Source organism: Oncorhynchus mykiss, chromosome 7 (genome assembly GCF_013265735.2).
Source record: "Oncorhynchus mykiss isolate Arlee chromosome 7, USDA_OmykA_1.1, whole genome shotgun sequence".
Taxonomy (NCBI): domain Eukaryota; kingdom Metazoa; phylum Chordata; class Actinopteri; order Salmoniformes; family Salmonidae; genus Oncorhynchus; species Oncorhynchus mykiss.
This window is the reverse complement of record NC_048571.1, coordinates 32,492,736-32,518,759: the sequence shown is the minus strand read 5'-3', so window position 1 is coordinate 32,518,759 and position 26,024 is coordinate 32,492,736. Positions and strand designations below refer to the sequence as shown.

Genomic DNA, 26,024 nt, shown 5'->3' with positions numbered 1-26,024 from the left:
AGCAGAGGACAGAACAGTTTGTTAAATTTCATTCAGTTTGCAATGAACACAATGAGGTAGACAAGGCAAATTCTTCCTCTATCCAGTGTTCATTCTGAGAGACTATTTTCAAAATGGTTGAGTAGCCCGTCTACTGCAAATGTCTGATTTGTATAATGTTCGTACATTAGGGCCGTCCCCAACAACAACAAAAATCTTAGGTCAACTACATATGCACTGAGCTTGTCCGATGCTTGAAGCACACTGTTTGTTTAAATAATTGTCTTGCTCTCCTCCCTACTGCAGCAAAAAAGGCACCACTGCAAGTGTTTATTGCGCTGTCCATGCTGAAGCTGCAAAAAATTCCAAATGGCAGTAATTCCTATTCCCGCAATCCTCAGCTCTTTACGTGAAACATGTAAGCGTCGCATGCATGTGACCAACAGGTCCTGACCTATATATAGCCTATCATAATCACATCAATAAATTGGTTATCAAAAACTTCAAACACATTAACAAATGACAGCAAAATGGATGTGGAGGAACGTGACCCAGAGGAGTGGGATGCCCCGGTGCACAACTGAGCAAGAGGATAAGTACATTAACGTCTAGTTTGAGTAACAGACGCAAGTCTCAAGTCCTCAACTGGCAGCTTCATTAAATAGTACCCGCAAAACACCAGTCTCAACATCAACAGTGAAGAGGAGACTCCGGGAAACTCACTATAGATAATACAGTGATCGCAATACATGGTTATAACAGCTACAGAAAAGCCAATCCGTTGCAGTCTATATTCAGAGCCACATTCCTGTTAAACTTAGAGGATCTCATTAAATACCGTTGAAGTAATAGGTTCACCTGCCTCACCTAAAGCCCATTGTTGCTATACACCAAGTGCTAACAGTCAGTATCTGGATAATGTGTGTGAAATGCTTGATAAATGTATGCGATATCAACAGAGATGTATATGTTCTGGGTGACCTAAACATTAAGACTTTTATCAAGCTGCCCACTCAAGAAAAAGCTTCAAACTGTAACAAGTGCCTGCAACCAGGGTATTTATGAAATCATCCACATGTATTGATCACATCTTTACTAATGCTGCAGAAATCTGTATTAAAGCAGTATCCAAATCCATCGATGGTAGAGGGCCTAATATAAAGAGGTCACACAATACATTTTGTAATGATTACTATGTTGATGTAAATAATATTTGCTGGTCTGTGGTGTATGAGGGGCAACCAGAAACCCCACTTGACACATATGAAATTGTTTATTCCAGTTACTAATAAGCATGCAGCCATTAAGAAAATGAGTAAACACTGATATCCCTGTGGATTGATGAGGAATTGAAAAGGTGTATGGTTTAGAGGGATGAGGCAAAAGGAATGGCAAATAAGTCTGGCTGCACAACCGATTGGCAAACATACTGCAAATTCAGGAATCATGCAAATAAACTGAAACAAAAAAAATCAACTATACAACAAAACAAAGATAAATGACATAAAAATTGTAAAAAGCTTTGGAGCACCATAAATTACATTTTGGGCAAAAAAGCAAATTCAGCTCCATCCTTCATTGAATCAGATGGATCATTCATCAAAACCTACTGGATATTGCCAACTACTTTAATGATTTTTTCTTTGGCAACATTAGCAAGCTTAGACATGACATGCCAGCTACAAACACCGACACTACACATCCAAGTATAATTGACCAAATTATCAGAGACAAGCGTTGAAATGTTGAATTCCGTAAAGTGAGTGTGGAAGAGGATAATTTTTTTGTTGTTGTCTATCAACAATAACAAGCCACCTGGGTCTGACAAGTTGCATAGAAAATTACTGAGGATGATAGCTGACTATATTGCCACTCCTATTCGCAATCTCTTCAATCTAAGCCTACTAGAAAGTGTGTGTCCTTAGGCCTGGAGGGAAGCAAAAGTCATTCCCCTACCCAAGAAAAGCAAAGCCACCTTTACTGGCTCAAATTGCTGACCAATCAGCCTCTTACCAACCCTCTGAAAACCTATGGAAAAATTGTGTTTGACCAAATACAAATTGACAGAATTTAAGCATGCTTATAGGAAAGTCCACTCAACAAGCACAGCACTTACACAAATGAACTAATGATTGATTGAGAGAAATTGATTAAAAAGATTGAGGGAGTTTTTTTTTTGTTAGACTTCAGTGCGCTTTTGACATTATTGATCATAGTCTGCTGCTGGGAAAAACATGTGTGTTATGGCTTTACACCCCCTGCTATATTGTTGATAATGAACTACCCGTCTAACAGAACAAAGGGTGTTCTATAATGGAACTTTGAGTAAAGCCAGTGTGCCTGTGTATGTCCAGAGGACTCAACAGTTAACACTTAAAGAGCTGCAGTCAGTTTCAGAATGGGTGACAAAAAAAACAGTTAGTGCTACATCTAAAAGCATTGTATATGGGACAAATCATTCACTAAACCCTAAACCTTGAAATAAATAACGTGGAAATTGAGTAAGTTGGTGTCTAAACTGCTTGGAGTAACCCTGGACTGTAAACTTTCATGGTCAAAACATGTTAATGCAATCATAGCCAAGATGGTTTGTTGTCTCTGACTTATTGTTGTCTCTACCTTCTTTCCCTTTGTGCTGTTGTATGTGCCCAATAATGATTGTACCATGTTTTGTGCTACTACCATGCTGTGCTACTACCATGTGTTTTCATGTGTTGCTGCCATGCTATGTTGTTGTCTTAGATCTCTCTATGCAGTGTTATGACATGTTGAATGCACTGTGCTCTCCGTTTAACGACAAGACATGCCACCAGAGGTCTCTTCACAATCCCCAAGCCCAGAACAGACTATGGGAGGCTACTATGGGAGTATAAACCTCAGCAAAGAAAATAAAAATCCTCTCACTGTCAACTGCATTTATTTTCAGCAAACTTAACGTGTAAATATTTGTATTTGAGCCTGCAGGAAGGGTACGACATGAAGGAGGAGGATGTCTTCCCTGTAACGCACAGCGTTGAGATTGTCTGCGATGACAACAAGCTCAGTTAGATGATGCTGTGACACACCGCCCCAGACCATGACAGACCCTCCACCTCCAAATCGATCCCGCTCCAGAGTACAGGCGTCGGTGTAACGCTCATTTCCTTCGACGATAAACGCGAATCCGACCATCACCCCTGGTGAGACAAAACCGTGACTCGTCAGTGAAGAGCACTTTTTGCCAGTCCTGTCAGGCGACGTTGTTGCCGGTGATGTCTGGTGAGGACCTGTCTTACAACAGGCCTACAAGCCCTCAGTCCAGCATCTCTCAGCGTATTGCAGACAGTCTGAGCACTGATGGAGGGATTGTGCGTTCCTGGTGTAATTCGAGCAGTTGTTGTTGTCATCCTTTACCTGTCCCGCAGGTGTGATGTTCAGATGTACCGATCCTGTGCAGGGGTGGTTACACGTGGTCTGCCACTGCGAGGACGATCAGCTGTCCGTCCTGTCTCCCTGTAGCGCTGTCTTAGGTGCCTCACAGTACGGACATTTCCCTGGCCACATCTGCAGTCCTCATGCCTCCTTGCAGCATGCCTAAGGCACATTCACGCAGATGAGCAGGGACCCTGGTCATCTTTTTGTGTTTTTCAGTAGAAAGGCCTCTTTAGTTTTCATAACTGTGACCTCAATTGCCTATCAGCTATCTGCCTAGCTGTTAGTGTCTTAACGACCGTTCCACATGTGCATGTTCATTCATTGTTTATGATTCATTGAACAAGCATGGGAACGTGTTTAAACCCTTTACAATGAAGATCTGTGAAGGTATTTGGATTTTTACGAATTATCTTTGAAAGACAGGGTCGTGAAAAAGGGACATTTCTTTTTTTGCTGAGTTTACATAGAGCAATGTCAGGTATTCCAGGTATTTTAGAGAATTACCCATAAAGACTCACAGCTGTAATCGCTGTCAAAGGTGATTCTAACATTTATTGTCTCAGGGGTGTGAATACTTACGTAAATATTCTTCTGTATTTCATTTTCAATAAATTTGCAATGTCTAAAAATATGTTTTCACTTTCTCATTTTGGGGTACTGTGTGTAGCTGGGTGAGAAAAATACTGTATTAATTTTGAATTCAGGCTTTAACAAAATGTTGAATAAGTCAGGGGTATGAATACTTTCTGAAGGCATACAAATAACCTCGATACAAATAACTTGGTAATGATCCTTTGGGCTAAACATTTCCACGACCGATATCTACCCAACCAGGAAGGCAAGCCAAGTGCTCCGTTGCTGTATTCTGATTCTCTTCGCATCCCCCCAAAGTGTGCACTGTCCCTCTTCCTCTCATAAATTTAACAGCATTTGATTGGTGTTAGCATTGGCTCGAGTGTATCCACCAGATTTCTTAAACAAGATAACACATTTAAAATAAATTAGGTGGCGGGTGGAATTCATATATTCATTTACTCATGGCCTTTTTCCTCTTGGGTGTTCTACAGAGCAGAAAGAGAGTTATTCTTACGTTTCATAGTCCTGGACCACCAGGCCCACTGACCAGGTGGCCGCCAGGTAGGGGTTCAGAACGTCAGGACTCAGGTAATGCAGGGACTGTGGGGATCGAGGGTCGCCGTTCGACCCAGTGAAGTCAATGCCCACCTTAAGAGAAATATAGGAATCCTGAGTGATGAAGACCAACTGGCACAAAAAAGCTCAAATAAAGACTAATTTAAAATAAGCAATGTTTAAAAGATGTAGCCATTGATTTAAGGGCAATTCCACCACATTTCATACTCATTTATCTCCAGCACCAAACCAGTGTCTACATTTGTGAAAACAACACGGTTCTATGATCTGTGGTTAGAAGTCAAGTGGCTGCCCTCCACAAGATAATCAGCAGACTTCCTCACTGGGTTACTGCGGAAAGACACATTTCAGTTGAATGCATTCAGTTGTACAACTGGCTAGTTATCCCCCTTTCCCTCCATTCCTTCCTTCGACCAGCTCACAGGGTAGGATTAAAAGTAAGACAGTCGTCCCACTTAAACAGTGACTTTCAAAACCTGCAACGGGTTTCTTTACAGAGCTAGGGTATTTTCTTGCTCCCCATGTTACAGTGCTTCTAAAATGTTTTAACTTTTGATGGTGTCTTTGGGTAGAACTTCATATTTTTTCGGCACAATGTAGAAATGCACCGTTTTCACATAAGTAAACACTCGTATTGTATTGTGAAAAATGTTGAAATTGCTCTTTAAAGAATATAACGTGTAAATACCATTTGTCAAACCCCATCAGAACCCAAAATATAAGCCTGTATTACTCCATTGTTTATAATCAATGAAATTGTCAACAAAAACTGTCCTCAGTCTATGAATTTAAGAGTGGTTACATTTCTACATGTCTCAGCTGCTTACCAAGACAAATGGTGGGGTGTTTTTTTGTATCTCGGATTGCCCCTTTAACTTATCTTCATTAGTGAATTTTCAATCCATCAAAGATAATGCTTGAGTTTTGAACATTAACTAATAAACACAACTTCAACCTATTATTTCTGATTGTGTCCGAAGAGTTACTTACTTACACTTACTGTAAAATGTATTCGGCAACCTCCCATGACATAGTCCAGGAATGTGTACTTTGCCTGTATCTAGGGGGAAATTACAGCTTCAGAAGTAACAAAATTTAGAAGAAATCTAAGGGCTAACGATAAGCTACTGTACAATTAATTATAACCTACCTGGCAGCACTTGACACGGATTACTCCAGAGTTTTTGTAACTCTTCTTCTTCTTCTCTGGATGGACAGTCAAACTCCACCTGATTAAACGTCAATAAAAAGGTTTAATATAAACATTAATTCAAATAATAAACTACCTTCACCATGATTAGAAAAATGAGGTGGAAACCCTTTACATTAAGTTGCTCAGATCTTATGCATGTAGTTAATACAGTGCATTCGGAAAGTATTCAGACCCCTTCCCCTTTCCACATTTTGTTACATTACAGCCTTTTATGTTCCTCATCAATCTACACACAATACCCAATAATGACAAAGTGAAAACAGGTTATTCCTTTTCGCAAATTAATATATGTATGAATACATATATTAACATGTACAGTGGGTCAAAAAAGTATTTAGTCAGCCACCAATTGTCGAAGTTTTCCCACTTAAAAAGATGAGGCCTGTAATTTTCACTTCAACTATGACAGACAAAATGAGGAAAAAAAATCCAGAAAATCACATTGTAGGATTTTTAATGAATTTATTTGCAAATTATGGTGGAAAATAAGTATTTGGTCATCTACAAACAAGCAAGATTTCTGGCTCTCACAGGCCTGTAACTTCTTCTTTAAGAGGCTCCTCTGTCCTCCACTCGTTACCTGTATTAATGGCACCTGTTTGAACTTGTTATCAGTATAAAATACACCTGTCCACAACCTCAAACAGTCACACTCCAAACTCCACTATGGCCAAGACCAAAGAGCTGTCAAAGGACACCAGAAACAAAATTGTAGACCTGCACCAGGCTGGGAAGACTGAATATGCAATAGGTAAGCAGCTTGGTTTGAAGAAATCAACTGTGGGAGCAATTATTAGGAAATGGAAGACATACAAGACCACTTATAAACTCCAACGATCTGGGGCTCCACGCAAGATCTCACCCCGTGGGATCAAAATGATCACAAGAACGGTGAGCAAAAATCCCAGAACCACACGAGGGGACCTAGTGAATGACCTGCAGAGAGCTGGGACCAAAGTAACAAAGCCTATCATGAGCAAGGGCATTGAAGATGAAACGTGGCTGGGTCTTTCAGCATGACAATGATCCCAAACCGCCCGGGCAACGAAGGAGTGGCTTCGTAAGAAGCATTTCAAGGTCCTGGAGTGGCCTAGTCAGACTCCAGATCTCAACCCCATAGACAATCTTTGGAGGGAGTTGAAAGTCCGTGTTGCCCAGCAACAGCCCCAGAACATCACTGCCCTAGAGGAGATCTGCATGGAGGAATGGGTCAAAATACCAGAAACAGTGTGTGAAAACCTTGTCAAACGTTTTCTGTAAGTCTTCACCTCTGTCATTGCCAACAAAGGGTATATAACAAAGTATTGAGAAACTTTTGTTATTGACCAAATACTTATTTTCCACCATAATTTGCAAAATAATTAATTAAAAATCCTACAATGTGATTTTCTGGATTTTTTTCACTAATTTTGTCAGTCATAGTTGAAGTGTACCTGTGATGAAAATTACAGGCCTCTCATCTTTTTAAGTGGGAGAACTTGCACAATTGGTGGCTGACTAAATATTTTTTTGCCCCACTGTATTTACATACATATTCTGACCCTTTGCTATGAGACTCGAAATTGAGCTCAGGTGCATCCTGCTTCCATTGATCATCCTTGAGATGTTTCAACTTGGGAGTCCACTTGAGATAAATTCAATTGATTGGACACGATTTAGAAAGGCACACACCTGTCTATATAAGGTCCCACAGTTGCCAGTGCAAAAACCAAGCCTTGAGGATGAAGGAATTATCCGTAGAGCTCCGAGACAGGATCGTGTCGAGGCAAAGATCTGGGGAAGGACAACAAAACAATTCTGCAGCATTGAAGATCCCCAAGAACACAGTGGCCTCCATCATTCATAAATGGAAGAAGAGCTAGCTGCCCAGACAAACTGAGCAATCAGAGAAGGGCCTTGGTCAGGGGGGTGACCAAGAACCCAATGGTCACTCTGACAGAGCTCTAGAGTTCATCTGTGGAGATGGGAGAACCTTCCAGAAGGACAACCATCTCTGCAGTACCACCAAATCAGGCCTTATGGTAGAGTGGCCAGACGGAAGCCACTCCTCAATAAAAGGCTCATGACAACACGCTTGGAGTTTGCCAAAAGGCACGTTAAGGACAAGATTCTATGGTCTGATGAAAAAAAAGATTGAACTATTTGGCTTGAATGCCAAGCATCACGTCTGGAGGAAACCTTGCACAATCCCTACGGTGAAGCATGGTGGTGGCAGCATCATGCTGTGGGGATGTTTTTTAGCAGCAGGGACTGGGTGACTAGTCGGGATTGAGGGAAAGATGAACAGAGCAAAGTACAAAGAGATCCTTGATGAAAACCTCCAGAGCACTCAGGACCTTAGACTGGGGCGAAGGTTCACCTTCCAACAGGACAACAACCCTAGCACACAGCCAAGACAATGTAGGAATGTTCGAGGGGCCCATCCAGAGCCCGTAATTGAAACCGATCTAACATCTCTGGAGAGACCTGAAAATAGCTGTGCAGCGACACTCCCCAACCAACCTGACAGAACTTGAGAGGACCTGCAGAGAAGAATAGAGGTCGACCGATTAATAGGAATGGCCGATTAATTAGGGACGATTTCAAGTTTCCATAACAATCGGTAATCTATATTTTTGGACACCGATTATGGCCGATTACATTGCACTCCACGAGGAGACTGCTTGGCAGGATGACTACCTGTTACGCGAGTGCTGCAAGGAGGCAAGGTAAGTTGCTAGCTAGCATTAAACTTACCTTATAAAAAAACCATCTTAACATAATCACTAGTTAACTACACATGGTTGGTGATATTACTAGTTTATCTAGCTTGTCCAGCGTTGCATATAATCGATGCGGTGCCTGTTAATTTATCATCGAATCACAGCCTACTTCGCCAAACGGGTGATGATTTAACAAGCGCATTCGCAAAAAAAGCACTGTCATTGCACCAATGTGTACCTAACTATGAACATCAATGCCTTATTTTAAAATCAATGCACAAGTATATATTTTTAAACCTGTATATTTAGTTAATATTGCCTGCTAACATGAAATTATTTTAACTAGGGAAATTGTGTCACTTCTCTTGCGTTATGTGCAAGCTGAGTCCGGGTATATGCAGCAGTTTGGATCACCTGGCTCGTTGCGAACTGTGTGAAGACCATTTCTTCCTAACAAAGAGCGTAATTAATTTGCCAGAATTGTACATAATTATGACATAACATTGAAGGATGTGCAATGTAACAGCAATATTTAGACTTCGGATGCCACACGTTAAGATAAAATACAGAAAGGTTCCGTATTTCCCTGAAAGAATAAAAGTTTTGTTTTTGAAACAATAGTTTCCAGATTCGACCATATTAATGAACTAAGGCTTGTAGTTCTGTGTTTATTATAATTATAATTAAGTCTATGATTTGATATTTGATAGAGCAGTCTGACTGAGCGGTGGTAGGCAGCAGCAGGCTAGTAAGCATTCATTCAAACAGCACATTCCTGCATTTGCCTGCAGCTCTTCGCTGTGCTTCAAGCATTGCGCTGTTTATGACTTCAAGCCTATCAACTCCCGAGGTTAGGCTGGCAATACTATAGTGCCTATAAGAACATCCAATGATCAAAGGTATAAGAAATACAAATTCCTATAATAACTACAACCTAAAACTTCTTACCTGGGAATATTGAAGACTCATGTTAAAAGGAACCACAAACTTTCATACGTTCTCATGTTCTGAGCAAGGAACTTAAACATTAGCTTTCTTACATGGCACATATTGCACTTTTACTTTCTCCAACACTTTGTTTTTGCAATATTTAAACCAAATTGAACATGTTTCATTATTTATTTGAGACTGAATTGATTTTATTGATGTATTATATTAAAATAAGTGTCATTCAGTATTGTTGTAATTGTCAATATTACAAATATATCTCGGCTGATTTAATCGGTATCGGCTTTTTTTGGTCCTCCAATAATTGGTATCGGCGTTGAAAAATCATATTCGGTCGACCTCTAGAGAAGAATGGCAAAAACTCCCCAAATACAGTTGTGCCAAGCTTGTAACGTCATACCGAAGAAGACTCGAGGCTGTAATCGATGCCAAAGGTGCTTCAACAAAGTAACGAGTAAAGTGTCTGAATACTTATGCAAATGTTATATTTCAGTTAGATTTTTAAGAAATGTGCTAACCTAAAGAACAGTTTTTTTCTTTGTCATTAAAAACTATTTCATCTATTTCAGAATAAGGCTGTAATGTAACAAAAATGTGGAAAAAGTAAAGGGGTCTGAATACTATCCAAACGCAATGCAAAGCATATGATATTTATACTGTAAAAGGCACATAGAACAATAATTCAATTGCAAACAGAAACTGGCCCAATTTGTAAATAGTGAAGTTTGTGTAATTATACAGACAACTTTAAAAATGCACTTAAACATGGTATCTTTACAACTTAATGTCAAGTGGGACCCATAAAGAGACAGAAGCTTAACAGTAAGGTAACCAAAAAGTTTAAGATTGCTAGAAGAAAAAGGAAGATATGGTCTCACCGGCAAACCAGCTTTCTGTATCTCCGACACATTAGTTTGGAAAACACCGATATGTTCATGCGAGCCATCACTATCATAATCAGAGCAGTGGACCTGGCGAAGAAAGAGGGACAGGAAAGGGATTTAAGAGAGAAAAAAAGGACGGAGAGGAGTTCCCTTAGGCTCGCCGGACGGTCTTTAGCATGCAAAAGCTGGGCGGTTGTGCAAGTGAACTCGCCTATAATATCTGAACTTGTGTCTTTGTCCTTATCGTAACACGTGACCTACCAGTAACAGACACGTAGGTAAGCCCTGGGGCTACAGAGATCCCATAACAATAGGGCTGTAGGTTATGTCAAGTCAAAAAGGCACACAACTTTGAGGAACTCTTTTAAACTATTCATACCTTGATTGGTTTGCTCATGTCACAATAGTAGAATGTTTGCAAAGCCACACTGAATTTATTCCATGATGGACTCAAAGTATTCTTGATAACCTAAAAAAAAATTTTTTTTAAAAAAAAGACATGAGAGCAACACGTCACAACAAATAGAAATTACAAATTGTACTATGCCAAAATAACAATACAGACAAATTAGAAGGTCAGGCACGATACGCTTTCCATAAAACAACTTCCACTTTATTAGAGAATGTTTCAAGCACACCGTTCAGGTCAAATTAACTTCATCAGAAAGATAATAAAAAAATACAGTATAGGTAGCTGTGTCCCTGATTGGTCTCGGAGTAATGGGCGGGTGGAAAGAAGTGGGTGTATCAAAATAAATGGGCGTGGCGAAAGCGCACCGTTATTGGATGGTCTCTTGATTGAACATTGCCATCACTGCGCAGAAGAGTATCCCATTTTGTTCCCTCTCCTTTAGGAAATGCATGGAGGTTAACTGCCAAGGCAGTTCTAATTACCTACACAACTCAATCTTTTATGAAAGCAAACATGACAAATTATTACCAGTACACTATTCATCATGAACATCCGAAGAGTATTTTATTCAGCCTCCTAGTCAATTTCCTTGAGGAAATGCATGACTGCTAAAGAAGTTGAGTTCACATGCAAAAAAAAACAACAAAAAAACTCAATCATGACGAAACATGAGGATGTGTAATCTAATTTTAATTTCCTGATATAATAACGTCTTGATATCAGATGGTAGGCTATTTCTGCCAGCAAACTTCTAGCCGGGCAGGCAAACCAATAGGTCTGCCCTTGCGCAAGCTTGCTATTGGTGTTTAGAAATGGGACATTGACAAGTTTAACCATCGACATTAGACACAGTGACCAACACAACCGCAATGAAACGTGATAATGTAAAATGTTCACAACACAAAAAGCATGTTAGGGTACGAGCATTTACAAATTGGGCTGCCCTGACAAAAGAAAATAATGTTAGACCGAAAGTCGTCTGTTCTTTCGACCCATCAATTTCTGTACATTTAACGTGTAGTTTTCCATATAAAATAAAATCAACTATATGCATTGAGCTTGTCTGACAATTTAAGCTTACCGTTTGATGCCTCAAGAGGGCACCAGAGATCTAGATAACCAGAAGAAAAAACCTTAACCATCTATTCTCCTACCGCTCCTGTTGGCTTTCACAGACTCTGCTATTACTCTCCTGAAGTTAATAAGTAGTAATAAGCTAAGTAATAGGCTACATGAGGAGTTGGCAACCTTCCTCATGTGAACACCAATTTATCTTACCATTTCTACCGATCTGCGTGCCAGTTATAGTTTTCATTAGCACATTTTCGTGAAACAGTTTAATTTAAATGTATAATAACATTATTGTCATGTGGTTATTCAAAATTATATCAAAAATGAAATACCTAAAAAAATAACATATTGCCAACTATGTAAAGATAGCCAAACAAATACATTGCAGGCTGCGAGTAGAAAATATCCTGAAGAAAATAAATATCCTATAAATAACATTAGCTATACATGGCCTGTCTGCAAAGAACTTGAAACTTGGGTCCAGCCTGAAGCTTGCAACATCACATAAAATATTCTGTGCCCTCAGAGTTTAGCATGCCAGTGAGCTCTGGACAGACACAGCTGTAGGCTGTTTGCTCAAGAGATAAGAATCAATGCTTGAATTTGGCAGGAGCTCATCGGAGAATCTTATAGAATATTAGCTAAAAAGTACTGTGGAGCTCCTGCACCTAAATATAAAAACAGTACCAGTACCCAAAATGAGTACCGGAACCTATTTCAGTCCAAATCATGCACTGATAAGACGCCTACTTTATGACGTTTCCACTGGATCAGGGCATGACATTTTTCACTTTCTCGCTGAGTGGTTATCGAAGAGAGAGTTTTCAAAAACATTGAGGAACTACTGTAATTCTCAATGGATGGAAAAACAGACTTTGTTTGTTTGCTGTTTGAGGTGAAGAAAACATTACTTTGAGAAGCTCCACAGGTAAGCCCATCAGTAACACTATCAGATCCTCAAATGGGCACATTTAAATGCCGACATTTGTGTGCAGGCCAGGTAGCCTATAGGCCTACTTCTATGCATCAACATTGACAGGAGCACTCCAAACAAAAGACAATGACTAAATTGACAGAACTTGTAAATTAAATTAAATAAAAACAAAATTTGTTTCTCACAAGTGTTGCATAGGTTTTGCACTCTGCAAACAATGTGTCCACTCAGACAATGAGAACAGGAAGACTAATAATAACAATAATGATAATAATATTGAATGCATTAAAATAAATTACCATAACCAAGGTAGCAAACATTGTAGATTACAAATTACAGGAATTAACAGTAAATGTATGTACGACTGGTGATATATGTAATGAGGAATTGATATACACTAACAATGAAATGCAAACAATTCACACCACGGAGTTATTAAACAATGAATGTGCACAAATTGGTGGGAGAGAGCGCATTCTGGAGAGGGAAGTGCATTCTGGACGTGTGGTCAATCCGACGTCTGCATTGGCCATGCAGCATTTACAGTGTTATGGCCTAAGCAGAAGTCAGGGCATTCATACTTCTTGTGCTTCGCGGAGCAGTGCAGGGCCGTTGTCAAGGAAGTGAGTTTGTGTTTATTCAGGATGTACCACCCCCAACCAATCATGTCAATGCGGAGCTATACAGAGCCCTCCGCATTATTACAACATTTAGGAGGCACGTGGCAATGCGGTAAAGAGCTCGATTTGGCCTCCGCATGCGTCTAGAGGCTCCGCAATTGCATCACACCCTTCATATGGAGCCTCCGTCCACATTTTTGAACCGTACATAAATTGGCTTTTAGTCTAGGCTTCCGCAATGCATTAGTTCAGAGAGAGAGAGAGAGATAGCATATATATACATACACACACACACACACAGTACAAGTCAAAAGTTTGTACACACCTACTCATTCAAGGGTTTTCATTTTTACAGTTTCCTACATTGTAGAACAATAGTGAAGACATCAAAACTATGAAATATCACATATGGAATCACACAAGTGCTAAACAAATCAAAATATATTTTATATTTGAGATTCTTCAAAGTAGCCACCCTTGCACAATCTTGGCATTCTCTCAACCAGCTTCACCTGGAATGCTTTTCCAACAGTCTTGAAGGAGTTCCCACATACACTGAGCACTTGTTGGCTGCTTTTCCTTCATTCTGCGGTCCTACTCATCCAAAATCATCTCAACTGAGTTGAGGTCGGGTTTTGTGGAGGCCACGTCATCTGATGCAGCACCCTATTACTCTCCTTGGTCAAATAGCCCTTACACAACATGGAGGTGTGTTGGGTCATTGTCCTGTTGAAAAACAAATTATACCCCCACTAAGCACAAACAAGATGGGATGGTGTATCGCTGCAGAATGCTGTGGTGGCCATGCTGGTTAAGTGTCCCTTGAATTCTAAATACATCACAGACAGTATCACCAGAAAATGCACCCCCACACAATCACTCCTCCATGCTTTACGGTGGTAACCACACATGCGGAGATCATCCGTTCATGTACTCTTCGTCTTACAAAGACACAGCGTTTGGAACCAAAAATCTCACAATTTCGACTCATCAGACCAAAGGACAGATTTCCACCAGTTTAATGTCCATTGCTCGTGTTTCTTGGCCCTAGCAAGTCCTTTCTTCTTATTGGTGTCCTTTCGTTGTGGTTTCTTTGTAGCAATTCGACCATGAAGGCCTGATTCACGCACATCACCTCTGAACAGTTGATGTTGAGATGTCTGTTACTTGAAATCTGAAGCATTCATTTGGGCTGCAATTTCTGAGGCTGGTAATGCTAATGAACGTATCCTCTGCAGCACAGGTAACTCTGGGTCTTCCTTTCCAGTGGCGGTCCTCATGAGCCAGTTTCATCATAGCGCTTGATGGTTTTTGTGACTGCACTGGAAGAAACTTTCAAAGTTCTTGAAATTTTTTGGATTGACTGACCTTCGTGTTTTAAAGTAATGATGCCCTGTCATTTATCTTTGCTTATTTGATCTGTTCTTGCCATAATATGGACTTGGTCTTTTACCAAATAGGGCAATCTTCTGTATACCACCCCAACCTTGTTACAACAACTGATTGTCTCAAACGCATTAAGGAAAGAAATTCCACAAATCAACAAGGCACACCCGTTAATTTAAATGCATTCCAGGTGACTAACTCATGAGGTTGGTTGAGAGAATGACAAGAGTATGCAAAGGGTTGCTACTTTGAAGAATATCTTATTTAAAATATTTTTGGATTTGTTTAACACTTTTTTGGTTACTACATGATTCGGTGTGTTATTTCATAGTTCTGATGTCTTCACTATTATTCCACAATATAGAAAATTGTCACAAAATAAAGAAAAACCCTCGAAGGAGTAGCTGTGCCCTAACGTTTGACTGGTACTGTATATAAACCAGTCAACTAATTGGGGTCAGTGCTAATTTACATGCTTGTTTTTCCACAGTGAGTGATTTTATGACAACTTCATTCTGAGTTTCCCCCAACTTTATTTTGATGCGCCTTTCTCTCTACAAGCCTGGTCTCCACAAATTTCTGCACTCGCTGGCAAGAACTGACAAAGTCAGACCAATTACATTTGCGCATTCCATAGACTTGTATTCTACACCCCCATTTCTTTCGACACACCCAGTCAACGGTAGCCATTGGGTACTTAAGACAAACAAATATTGTGATAAGTACCTCTGTTCTGTGAACCAGCTGCCACCTGCCATCATCTTCTTGCTTAAAGAACTCTAGGAATGGATAAGATTTCCCAAACAAGTCCTGCAAGAGAGAGAGAGACAAATAGGAGCACTGGCAAATGAATAATGGGCGGGAGAGAATTTAGAAAATTGTTTATTACTCCATAATAAATGTAGAACATTTATTGTACCTTCTTATCCAGGCCTTTAGCCTCCAACTCCAGCACAATGTCCCTGTTATCCTTTATCTCCTCAGCAGTAATCTTTAACACACAAAATATAGCACAATTTAGGGAATTCATATGATCATCTCAAGACACTGTTTGCATTTGCCTTATGGTTGTTATCACAACATTTACCTAAGTGGGACCATTTTACATTTACACAGCCACTTAAATACTTACAGTAATGATGCCTTTGCCTGCAGGCTTACCCTTCTTCATTTGTAGAGGTCTGGTAAGCTTCTTGCTGGACACAATCTGAAAGGCAAATGGTTGTTCGTTGGAGGCACAACACCATTCATAGAGAAATTCAAAAACAACATTGGGTTAAGTTCACAGGAGTTTGGTGGCACCTTATGTGGGAGGACGGGCTCGTGGTATTGGCTGGAGCGGAATGGTATGAAATACATCAAAAACATGGTTTCCATGTGTTTGATACCATTCCATTTGCTCCGTTCCGGCCAATTTTATGAGCGGTCCTCCTCTCAGCAGCATCTACTGGTTAAGTTAATACCTGAGAAAATAAAAGTATCAACACAAGGACACAATGATGTGAGAATAATTGGTCCACACTTTCTTATATCCTAACCTGTCCCAGTGTGCACTCAACCCCCCCCAGGAAGTCATCATCATTCAGATCAACAGATTTGTTGTCTATGTCAGACACCCAGCTTCAACTTCTGCACTCTCTCAAAGTGGTAGTCCAGGAGCAGCTTCTTGGAGAACTCAGGGTCCTGGCAGTTCTTCACCCTCTCCGTGCGGTCCAACTGTATAGTGAGACAGAAAGCATCTGCATGAACAAACCATAGGCCAATTCATTATGCACATTAACAATTAGATGTTTCAAATAGTTAGTGCTTTCTCCCTACCTCGGTCCACTTGTCATTCCCGATGCTCTGCATCATCACGCAGAGGGGGTCGGACTTGGATCCAACGTCTTTGTTGAGGAGATTGCTGCATGAAATGGAAAGCTTTACTTTTGACACACATTGAGTATCCACCTGAAAAACACAGGGGGAAAAAATTTTATGACTGTATATTAAAGCCACAGTCTTCTCTGCAATTAAAAACAATAACAATGGGGCCCCTGCCACTTGTTTTGGTATAAAGCTGAGGGATAGGGCCAGGGAAAGGAAAATCCTCTCAAATTCATAGATAGTATGTGGACACCTGCTTGTCAAAAATCATGGGCATTAATACGGAGTTGGTCCCCCCATTGCTGCTATAACAGCCTCCATTCTTCTGGGATGGCTTTCCACTAGGTGGGAACATAGCTGCAGGGACTTGCTTATTCAGCCACAAGAACGTTAGTGAGGTAGGGAAATGATGTTGGGCGATTAGGCCTAGCTCGCAGTCGGCATTCCAATTCATCCCAAAGGTGTTCGATGGGGTTGAGGTTAGGGCTCTTTGCAGACAAACAAATTCTGGAAGGACCTCCCTATGTGCACAGATGCATTGTCATGCTGAAACAGGAAAGGGCCTTCCCTAAACTGTTGCTACAAAGTTGGAAGCACAGAATCGTCTAGAATGTCATTGTATGCTGTAGCATTAAGATGTATCTTCACTGGAAATAAGGGGCCTAGCCCGAACCATGAAAAATAGCCCCAGACGAGTATTCATCCTCCACCAAACTTGACAGTTGGCACTATGTAGTCGTGCAGGTATCATTCTCCTGGCATCCACCAAACCCAGATTCACCCATCGGACTGCCAGATGGTGAAGCGTGTTTCATCACTCCAGAGAACACTGTCATTGAACAGCGCACAATTGGCCCAACTTCGTCTGAGTTTGGCCGGTGTGGGCCGTCATTGTAAATAAGAATTTGTTGATGAATTGAAATTACCATTAAAATAGCTTCCCATATCCCCGGCTAAGCTTTAACGTACACTACTCAGTAAAATCGCAATTTTGCAAATAAACGCTTCTCACCCTGATAAGCACAGGGACAATTAAAACTGGACAGGAAGCCTACTAGTTCACACCTGTCAACTTGTTATTGAACCAGACACCTTGCATGCAACCTACCAAGTGCGTATTTTACAGTAAAGACTCGACTTGGAGGAGAGAGAGCTTTCTATGAAGGCAACAACCATTTTTCATCAAAAGCCCATTTTGAAGACACTGACAAGAATTCCATGGGCACATGAACGCCCATAAAATAACAATCCCCGGATTTGCCTTTTCAAACTCAAATCAAGCATTGGTTTACTTTAGAAAAATAAGTAGGCAAATGTTACAAATATTACCTTGTCGCACGAAACGGCAATATATCGGACGGGTGTCACTATGAAACAGTTGTACTTGCCATGCAACTCAAGTGCACTCTGCAGTAACGCGATATAAATGTCGAGCTAAGATGTCCTAAATTTGCTATCTGACAAAAAGGTGTGGCAGATGGTCAAGTGAGCATGATAGCTCAACAATTGGATAAGCAGCCAGCATAAAAACGTTCCTATTGGACAAGAGGCAACGTGACTCACGCTGTGCCCCCAGTGCAGGAAGTGACTATACATACATACACACACACACACACACTTTGTTCAGGCTGCACTCAAATATTTTTTTACACACCTAGAGATAATACAAAATGTAGCCTTTTTACAATTAGCCGATACAGCTGATGTTCCGGTATACAATGTTAACGTATAAACTCCGCTCAATAAACAGCCATAACCACCGTTGGAAACGTAGCTAACTAAAACCAGATAAAAATGTATGCGTAACTGCACAATATTTACTTTAGTGTTAGATCATTCATGCTTTGCGAATTTGCAAATGAATTCGGTCCTTATCAAAATCATTAATTCAAATAACAGTGAACGTGAAACTACACATTTCTGCACTACTACTCGTCTTGATGTTAAAAACAATCTTAGCACATTTCAATAAAGGAAAATATTCACACTTACAAATAACAGTGTTATGTTATACCACACACAATGGGCAAACAATTCAATTCCTGTATATAGCAGGGCTTCATTTCCTATGTAGGCCTACTAACATTCCACACATTTTTTCTCTCAAATTCTGCCTATCCATTTCTCCACACCTACAGTATACATCTGATAGCTATACATACATTTCTGCACATATCCTTGGACAGGTGGTCTATTCAGCTCTCATGATACAGGGCAACAGACAGTGCAGCAAGTTTAGCACATACATTATTTTACAAATAAGCATAGGAATTAAGTTAATGACACACAAGCAATGGTGTAGTGTTAGCCTTTCACTGCATTACTGAGGAGGTGAATGATTTTTCTCAATAATAATTACCTAGCCATTTACAACCCAACACATCCAACCTTCTAGTGTAGTAGGCCTATCAACTTCGCTCAATAAACAGACAAACATTGTTGGAAACATTGCACAATGTATACTTGAACAAACATATAAAAACGCAACATGCAACAATTCCAAAGTTACAATTTACAGTAAAAGTTGGAAGATTAAATGTATTGGGCTAAGGTGTATGTAAACTCATTGTTCACAATTCCTGAAATTTAATCCTAGTAAAAATACCCTGTCTATGGTCAGATATAATAAAGTAATGATCCTAAGAATGTGAAATGTCAGAATAGTAGAGTGATTCATTTCAGCTTTTATTTCTTTCATCACATTCCCAGTGGGTCAGATGTTTTACATACTCAATTAGTATATGGAAGCATTGCCTTTAAATTGTTTAACTTGGGTCAAACGTGTTGAGTAGCCTTCCACAAGATTCCCACAAGAAGTTGGGTGAATTTTGGCCCATTCCTCCTGACAGAGCTGGTGTAACTGAATCAGGTTTGTAGGCCTCCTTGCTCACACACGCTTTTTAAGTTCTGCCCACAAATTTTCTATCGGATTGAGGTCAGGGATTTGTAATGGCCACTCCCAATACCTTGACTTTGTTGTCCTTAAGCCATTTTGCCACAACTTTAGAAGTATGCTTGGGGTCATTGTCCATTTGGAAGACCCATTTGCGACCAAGCTTTAAGTTCCTGAGATGTTGCTTCAATATATCCACATACTTTTCCTACCTCATGATGCCATCTATTTTGTGAAATGCACCAGTCACTCCTACAGCAAAGCACACCCACAACCTGATGCTGCAAACCCCATGCTTCACAGTTGGGATGGTGTTCTTCAGCTTGCAAGCGTCCCCCTTCTTCCTCCAAACATAACGATGGTCATTATGGCCAAATAGTTGTATTTTTCTTTCATCAGACCAGAGGACATTTCTCCAAAAAGTACGATTTTCGTCCCCATGTGCAGTTGCAAACCGTAGTCTGGCTTTTTATGGCGGTTTTGGAGCAGTGGCTTCTTCCTTGCTGAGCGGCCTTTCAGGTTATGTCGATATAGGACTCGCTATACTGTGGATAGAGATACTTTTGTACCTGTTTACACCATCATTTTCACAAGATCCTTTGCTGTTGTCCTGGGATTGATTTGCACTTTTCGCATCAAAGCATGTTCATCTCTAGGAGACAGAACGTGTCTCCTTCCTGAGCGGTATAACGGCTGCATGGTCCCATGGTGTTTATACTTGCGTACTATTGTTTGTACAGGTGAACGTGGTACCTTCAGGCGTTTGAAAATTGCTCCCAAGGATGAACCAGACATCTGGAGGTCTACATTTTTTTTCCTGAGGTCTTGGCTGATTTCTTTTGATTTTCCCATGACGTCAAGCAAAGAGGCACTGAGTTTGAAGGTAGGCCTTGAAATACATCCACATCCACTCAAATGATGTCAATTAGCCTATCAGCAGCTTCTAAAGCCATGACATCATTTTCTGGAATTTTCCAAGCTGTTTAAAAGGTACAGTAAACTTAGTGTATGTAAACTTCTGACCCACTGAAATTGCGATACAGTGATAAGTGAAATAACCTGTAAACAATTGTTGGAAAAATTACTTGTGTCATGCACAAAGTAGATTTGCCAAAACTATAGTTTGTTTAAAAGAAAATTGTGGAGTGGCTTAAAAATGAGTTTTAATGACTCCAACATAAGTGTATGTAAACTTCCGACTTCAACTGTATATATCAATTTAAATACATTCACATGGCCCTAATTTTTTGATTTCACATGACTGGGAATACAGACATGCATCCGTTGGTCACAGATATCTTTTTTAAAAATGGGCTTCACAACAGGCCTCAGGATCTCATCACATATTTTTGTGCATTAAAATTGTCTTTGATAAAATGCAAATAGAGTTTGTTGTCTGTAGCTTATTCCTGCCAATACCATAACCCCACCATGGTGCACTCTGTTCACATCGGAAAACCACTCCCCCACATGACGCCATGAATGTGGTCTATGGTTGTGAGGCCGGTTGGACATGACGTTAAATTCTCTGGCAACAGCTATGGTTGACAATCCTGCAGTCAGCATGCCAATTGCACGCTCCCTCAAAACTTGAGACATCTGTGGCATTGTGTTGTGTGACAATACTGCATACTTTAAAGTGACCTTTTCTTGTCCCCAGCACAAGGTGCACCTCTGTAATGATCATGCTGGGATTTTTTTTTTTCAGTTCATGAAACATGGGACCAACACTGTTACATTTATTTCATTGTAGATTTGATTAAGACTTCTAATAGGGAACGACACAAATTAGGAAAATAATTTACTGAACAAAAATATTCGTAAAAGAAAAACCCCATTTGAAATCCAGTGTCAGTTGTAAGTGATGGAACTGTGGCTTATTCTGCAGAAGGCTGTTTTAGTGTCCCATGTCAGATTCAATCAGGATTAAGGATTGTGTGGCCCTCTATTATATCAACAAATACCAGCTATATGGCAAATTTGATATACACTACATGACCAAAAGTATGTGGACACCTGGTCACCGAACTCCAAAATCATGGGCATTAACAAAAATGTATGCACTCACTACTAAAAGTCGCTCTGCATAAGAGTGTCTTCTAAATGACTAAAGTGTAAATGTGAAATTTTAACATGGAGATGGTCCCCCCTTTGTTGCTATATCAGCCTCCACTCTTCTGAGAAGGCTTTCCACTCTGTGTCCACACTTTCCATACTCGGCCTTGTCTCAGGATAGTGAATTGGTGGTTGAAGATATCCCTCTAGTGGTGTGGGGGCTGTGCTTTGGCAAAGTGGGTGGGGTTATATCCTGCCTGTTTGGCCCTGTCTGGGGGTATCCGACGGACGGGGCCAGTGTCTCCTGACCCCTCCTGTCTCAGCCTCCAGTAGTTATGCTGCAAAAGTTTGTGTCAGGGCGCTCGGATCAGTCTGTTATATCTGGAGTATTTCTCCTGTCTTATCCGGTGTCCTGTGTGAATTTAAATATGCTCTCTCGGAGGACCATGCCTCAGGACTTCCTGGCACAATGACTCCTTGCTGTCCCCAGTCCACCTGGTCGTGCTGCTGCTCCAGTTAACTGTTCTGCCTGCGGGTATGGAACCCTGACCTGTTCACCGGATGTGCTACCTTGTCCCAGACCTGCCGTTTTCAACTCTCTTGAGACAGCAGGTGCGGTAGAGATCCTCTTAATGATCGACTATGAAAAGTCAGCTGACATTTACTCCTGAGGTGCTGACCTGTTGCACCCTCAACAACCACTGTGAATATTATTATTTGACCCTGCTGGTCACCTATGAACATTTGAACATCTTGGCCATGTTCTGTTATAATCTCCACCCGGCACAGGCAGAGGACTGGCCACCCTTCATAGCCTGGTTCCTCTCTAGGTTTCTTCCTCGGTTCCGGCCTTTCTAGGGAGTTTTTCCTAGCAACCGTGCTTCTACACCCACATTGCTTGCGGTTTGGGGTTTTAGGTTGGGTTTCTGTACAGCACTGTGTGACATTAGCTGTTGTAAGAAGGGCTTTATAAATACATTTGATTGATTGTTAAAATAATGCTGCAGGGACTTGCTTCCATTCATCCATCCACAAGAGCATTACTGAGGTCAGCCACTGATGTTGGGCGATTAGGCCTGGCTCGCAGTCAGTGTTCCAATTCCTCCCAAAAGTGTTAAATGGGGTTGAGGTCAGGGATATGTATGTCCAGGTCAGTCAAGTTCTTTGACACCAATCAACAAACCATTTCTGCATGGACATCGTTTTTTGCATGGGGGCATTGTCGTGCTGAAACAGGAAAGGGCCTTCCCCAAACTGTTGCCACAAATTTGGAAGCACAGACAACACTTAGCATTGCACATGATAATCTTTTGTCCTAACGTTGCTTCCTGAGGCAGTTTGGAACTCGGTAGTGAGTGTTGCAGCTGAGGATATTTACACGCTACGTGCTTCAGCACTCGGTGGTCCCGTTCTGTGAGCTTGTGTGGCTTACCACTTTGCGGCCGAGCCGTTGCTGCTCCTAGACGTTTCCACTTCACAATAACAGCTCTTACAGTTGACTGGTGAAGCTCTAGCAGGGCAGAAATTTTACAAACTGACTTGTTGGAAAGGTGGAATCCTATGATGGTGCAATGTTGAAAGTCACTGAGCTCATTCTAAGGCCATTCTACTGCCAATAATTGTCTATGGAGATTGCATGGTTGTGTGCTCGATTTTATACACCTGTCAGCAACGGGTGTGGGTGAAATAGCTGACTCCACTAATTTGAAGGGGTGTGCACATATTTTTGTATATATAGTGTAGCTTATTGCTTTAGGTAACAATCCGGTTGACTGCTTAATTTCAAGAGTGTGAGAACTATATTCCTGCTTTTCCCGTCTTAAGTCAAACCACAATAAAGCAAGTCCAGCAAACCTAGATTTTAGCATAATGGCTCAAATACTTCATTTATTACACACCATGTATCACCTCGCACAATTCATAAAAATAACTAGTACTTACCTTTGCATGTAAATCCAATAGTGAACCAAGTGGCTCTCATTGCCTTACACCCAACAGCTTGGTACCCAAAAAGTAGGTGTAATGCATAATATTCAAAAAGTTAAATCCAGAAGCACACTCAGTGACTTCTGTTGTGACTTTGAAAGGAAGCAAACCAAAATAGGTATGTATGAATACTAAATGACAGGTAAGTCCCAACTTGTTTTGCATCGCAAATCATCTGCTCTGTCCATCGGCTCTCTCTAACAGACACAAAGGCATCTTTCAGGCCAATTTAGTTCACACCATGCCCTAGGTTGTCATGTCTGACCCCAACAACCCACCACTTCACCCCAGTGCTGAAAACTAGGGCCTTCTCATGCCGTGGACTCGTTAGAACCCCCAGCATTTCACTCTTCTTTCAAACGTGACAAAGTAAACAACTTATTTGATGACCACCCTATATGATTACTCTGCCTGATTTATAGAGACTGAAAATAAAACAAGGCTGTATAGCTAATGACATTTAAACATATATAATTCATGTTCAGAGAACTTATATGAACTCAGTCAATAACTTTCCATTAAACCGCATTATAAAAACAAGACAAATGTAGGTTGAGCGGTAGGCTAGCTTGTAACACAAGAAACAAAGACTATCTTAGCCTTACAGTAGGCATGTTTGCCACTAGCATCTATAGTGGAATTGAAAGTGAGCCTTGTGACAGTACACGATTTATTCCACTCTCAACAAACACAGAGACAATTTATGAACAGAATTATATTCAGTGCTCCACCTTGACAATTTTACTGCTGTAATGTAACATGTTTGGGACCATATCAAGTGGCCTACTGAACAAAATACTTTAAAATAAAAAACATTTGAGTGAAGTGATTCCAAGAGATACTTTGAGATTTTGACAATGAAGCCCTTTATCTACCTCCCCAGATTAACAAACTCATGGACGGATATCACTTGTGTCTCTCTACATCCAGTATGAAGGCGGTTAAAGGTAATTTGTCGAGCAAATGCTAACTAGCATTAGCACAATGACTGGAAGTCTATGGTAACTACTGGCATGCTAGCAGTTACCATTGACTTCGTCATTGCGGCAACATTAGTTAGCAATTGTGCTAACGCTAGTTAGCAACTAACTTCAAACTGCACGCTGAGACAAAAATAGTATCCACGGCTTCATCTGACTCTGTGGAACTAGACAGGGCTTAATGGCCAAGATCCCGAAGTATCCCTGTAAAGGCAAGGGTGTCGAACTAAATTCCTGGAGAGCCATGTTTCTGATGTTTTTTTTTTATTCTTGTACAATTAAGACCTACACAACCAGGTGAGGGGAGTACTTAACTAGTTAACTAATCAATGACCTTAATTGATCAATCAAGTACAAGGGAGGAGTGAAGACAAGCAGAACTTGGCCCTCAAGGACTGGATTTTGACATGTTTTAAAGTAACTGTCCAGTGTTTCCAGATTTCTATGAAATTTGACTAATTAAATTACAATATGAGCCAAATAGTTCTGTCCAAAAAAAAAAGTACTTGTAGGCCCAGTGCAGTCAAAAATGTAGATTTTCCTGTGTTATATATTTCCACACTATGAGGTTGGAATAATACTGTGGAAAAGAGAATGCCCTTTTAGCGTAAGAGCGGTTTGAAAAGACCTCTTGAAATATCATGCTTTTTTTGGTGGGATGGAGTTTTAGCCTGCCTGGTGAATTTCCAGGTGGTAAATTAGTTAACAGACCAATAAGGGAGTTCGAAAACTCTCTGCCAATAAAAGCTAGTTTTCAGTTTTCCCCTCCACACTCCTAGCAAAATTCTTGCTTGAGAAATTGCGCTTGCTAAGAAGCTCTTTTTGACCATTTTAATTGAAAACAGTCACAGTAATTGTTAATCAGAAATGATTTGATAGTGAGCTAAAAACAGCTACATTGGGCCTTGCTAAAATGCAGCTTTTATGGGTTTGGATGGTCCACCACAAGGCCATTGTACTTGCATACGGAGCAGCAAAAGCAACTGCCCCTCCCTACCGTCAGGCAACGCTCAAACTCTACACCCCAACCAGAGCACTCCGTTCTGCCACCTCTGGTCTCTTGCGCTCAGCCCAGTCCAAGCTCTTCTCTGTCCTGGCACCCCAATGGTAGAACCAGCTTCCCCCTGAAGCTAGGACAGCAGAGTCCCTTCCCATCTTCCGAAAAAATCTGAAACACTACCTCTTCAAAGAGTATCTTAAATACCCCCCCTTCTCAAATATTCATGGAAGTAGTCCGCTGATTGGCCAGCTCAGCCAATGAGCCAACATGACATGTTCTATGAGGAAATAGCAAACATTTTTTAAACAGTCTGTTTGAGATACAACTTTGAGTTGGAGATGACGTTTTTTTTTTCTAATATTTGCTTTGGCCACAAATAAGACGGGTCAACAACATTATTTGGGTACAAGTTAACAGAATGAACTTTTAAAAGTGAGATTTTCATTGGCGAGTTACTTTAAAGGATGGTTTCTAAAACAGATGAAGCTTGGTCCTGTTCTAAAAATGATCCTAAACAGAATTGCCATGA

The 26,024-nt window shown here is 40.6% G+C and overlaps 1 pseudogene; it reads right to left on the bottom strand.

Moving 5' to 3' along the window:
- The window catches only part of LOC110527660, a 30,846-nt pseudogene that overhangs the window by 953 nt on the left and 3,869 nt on the right, over nt 1-26,024 (bottom strand).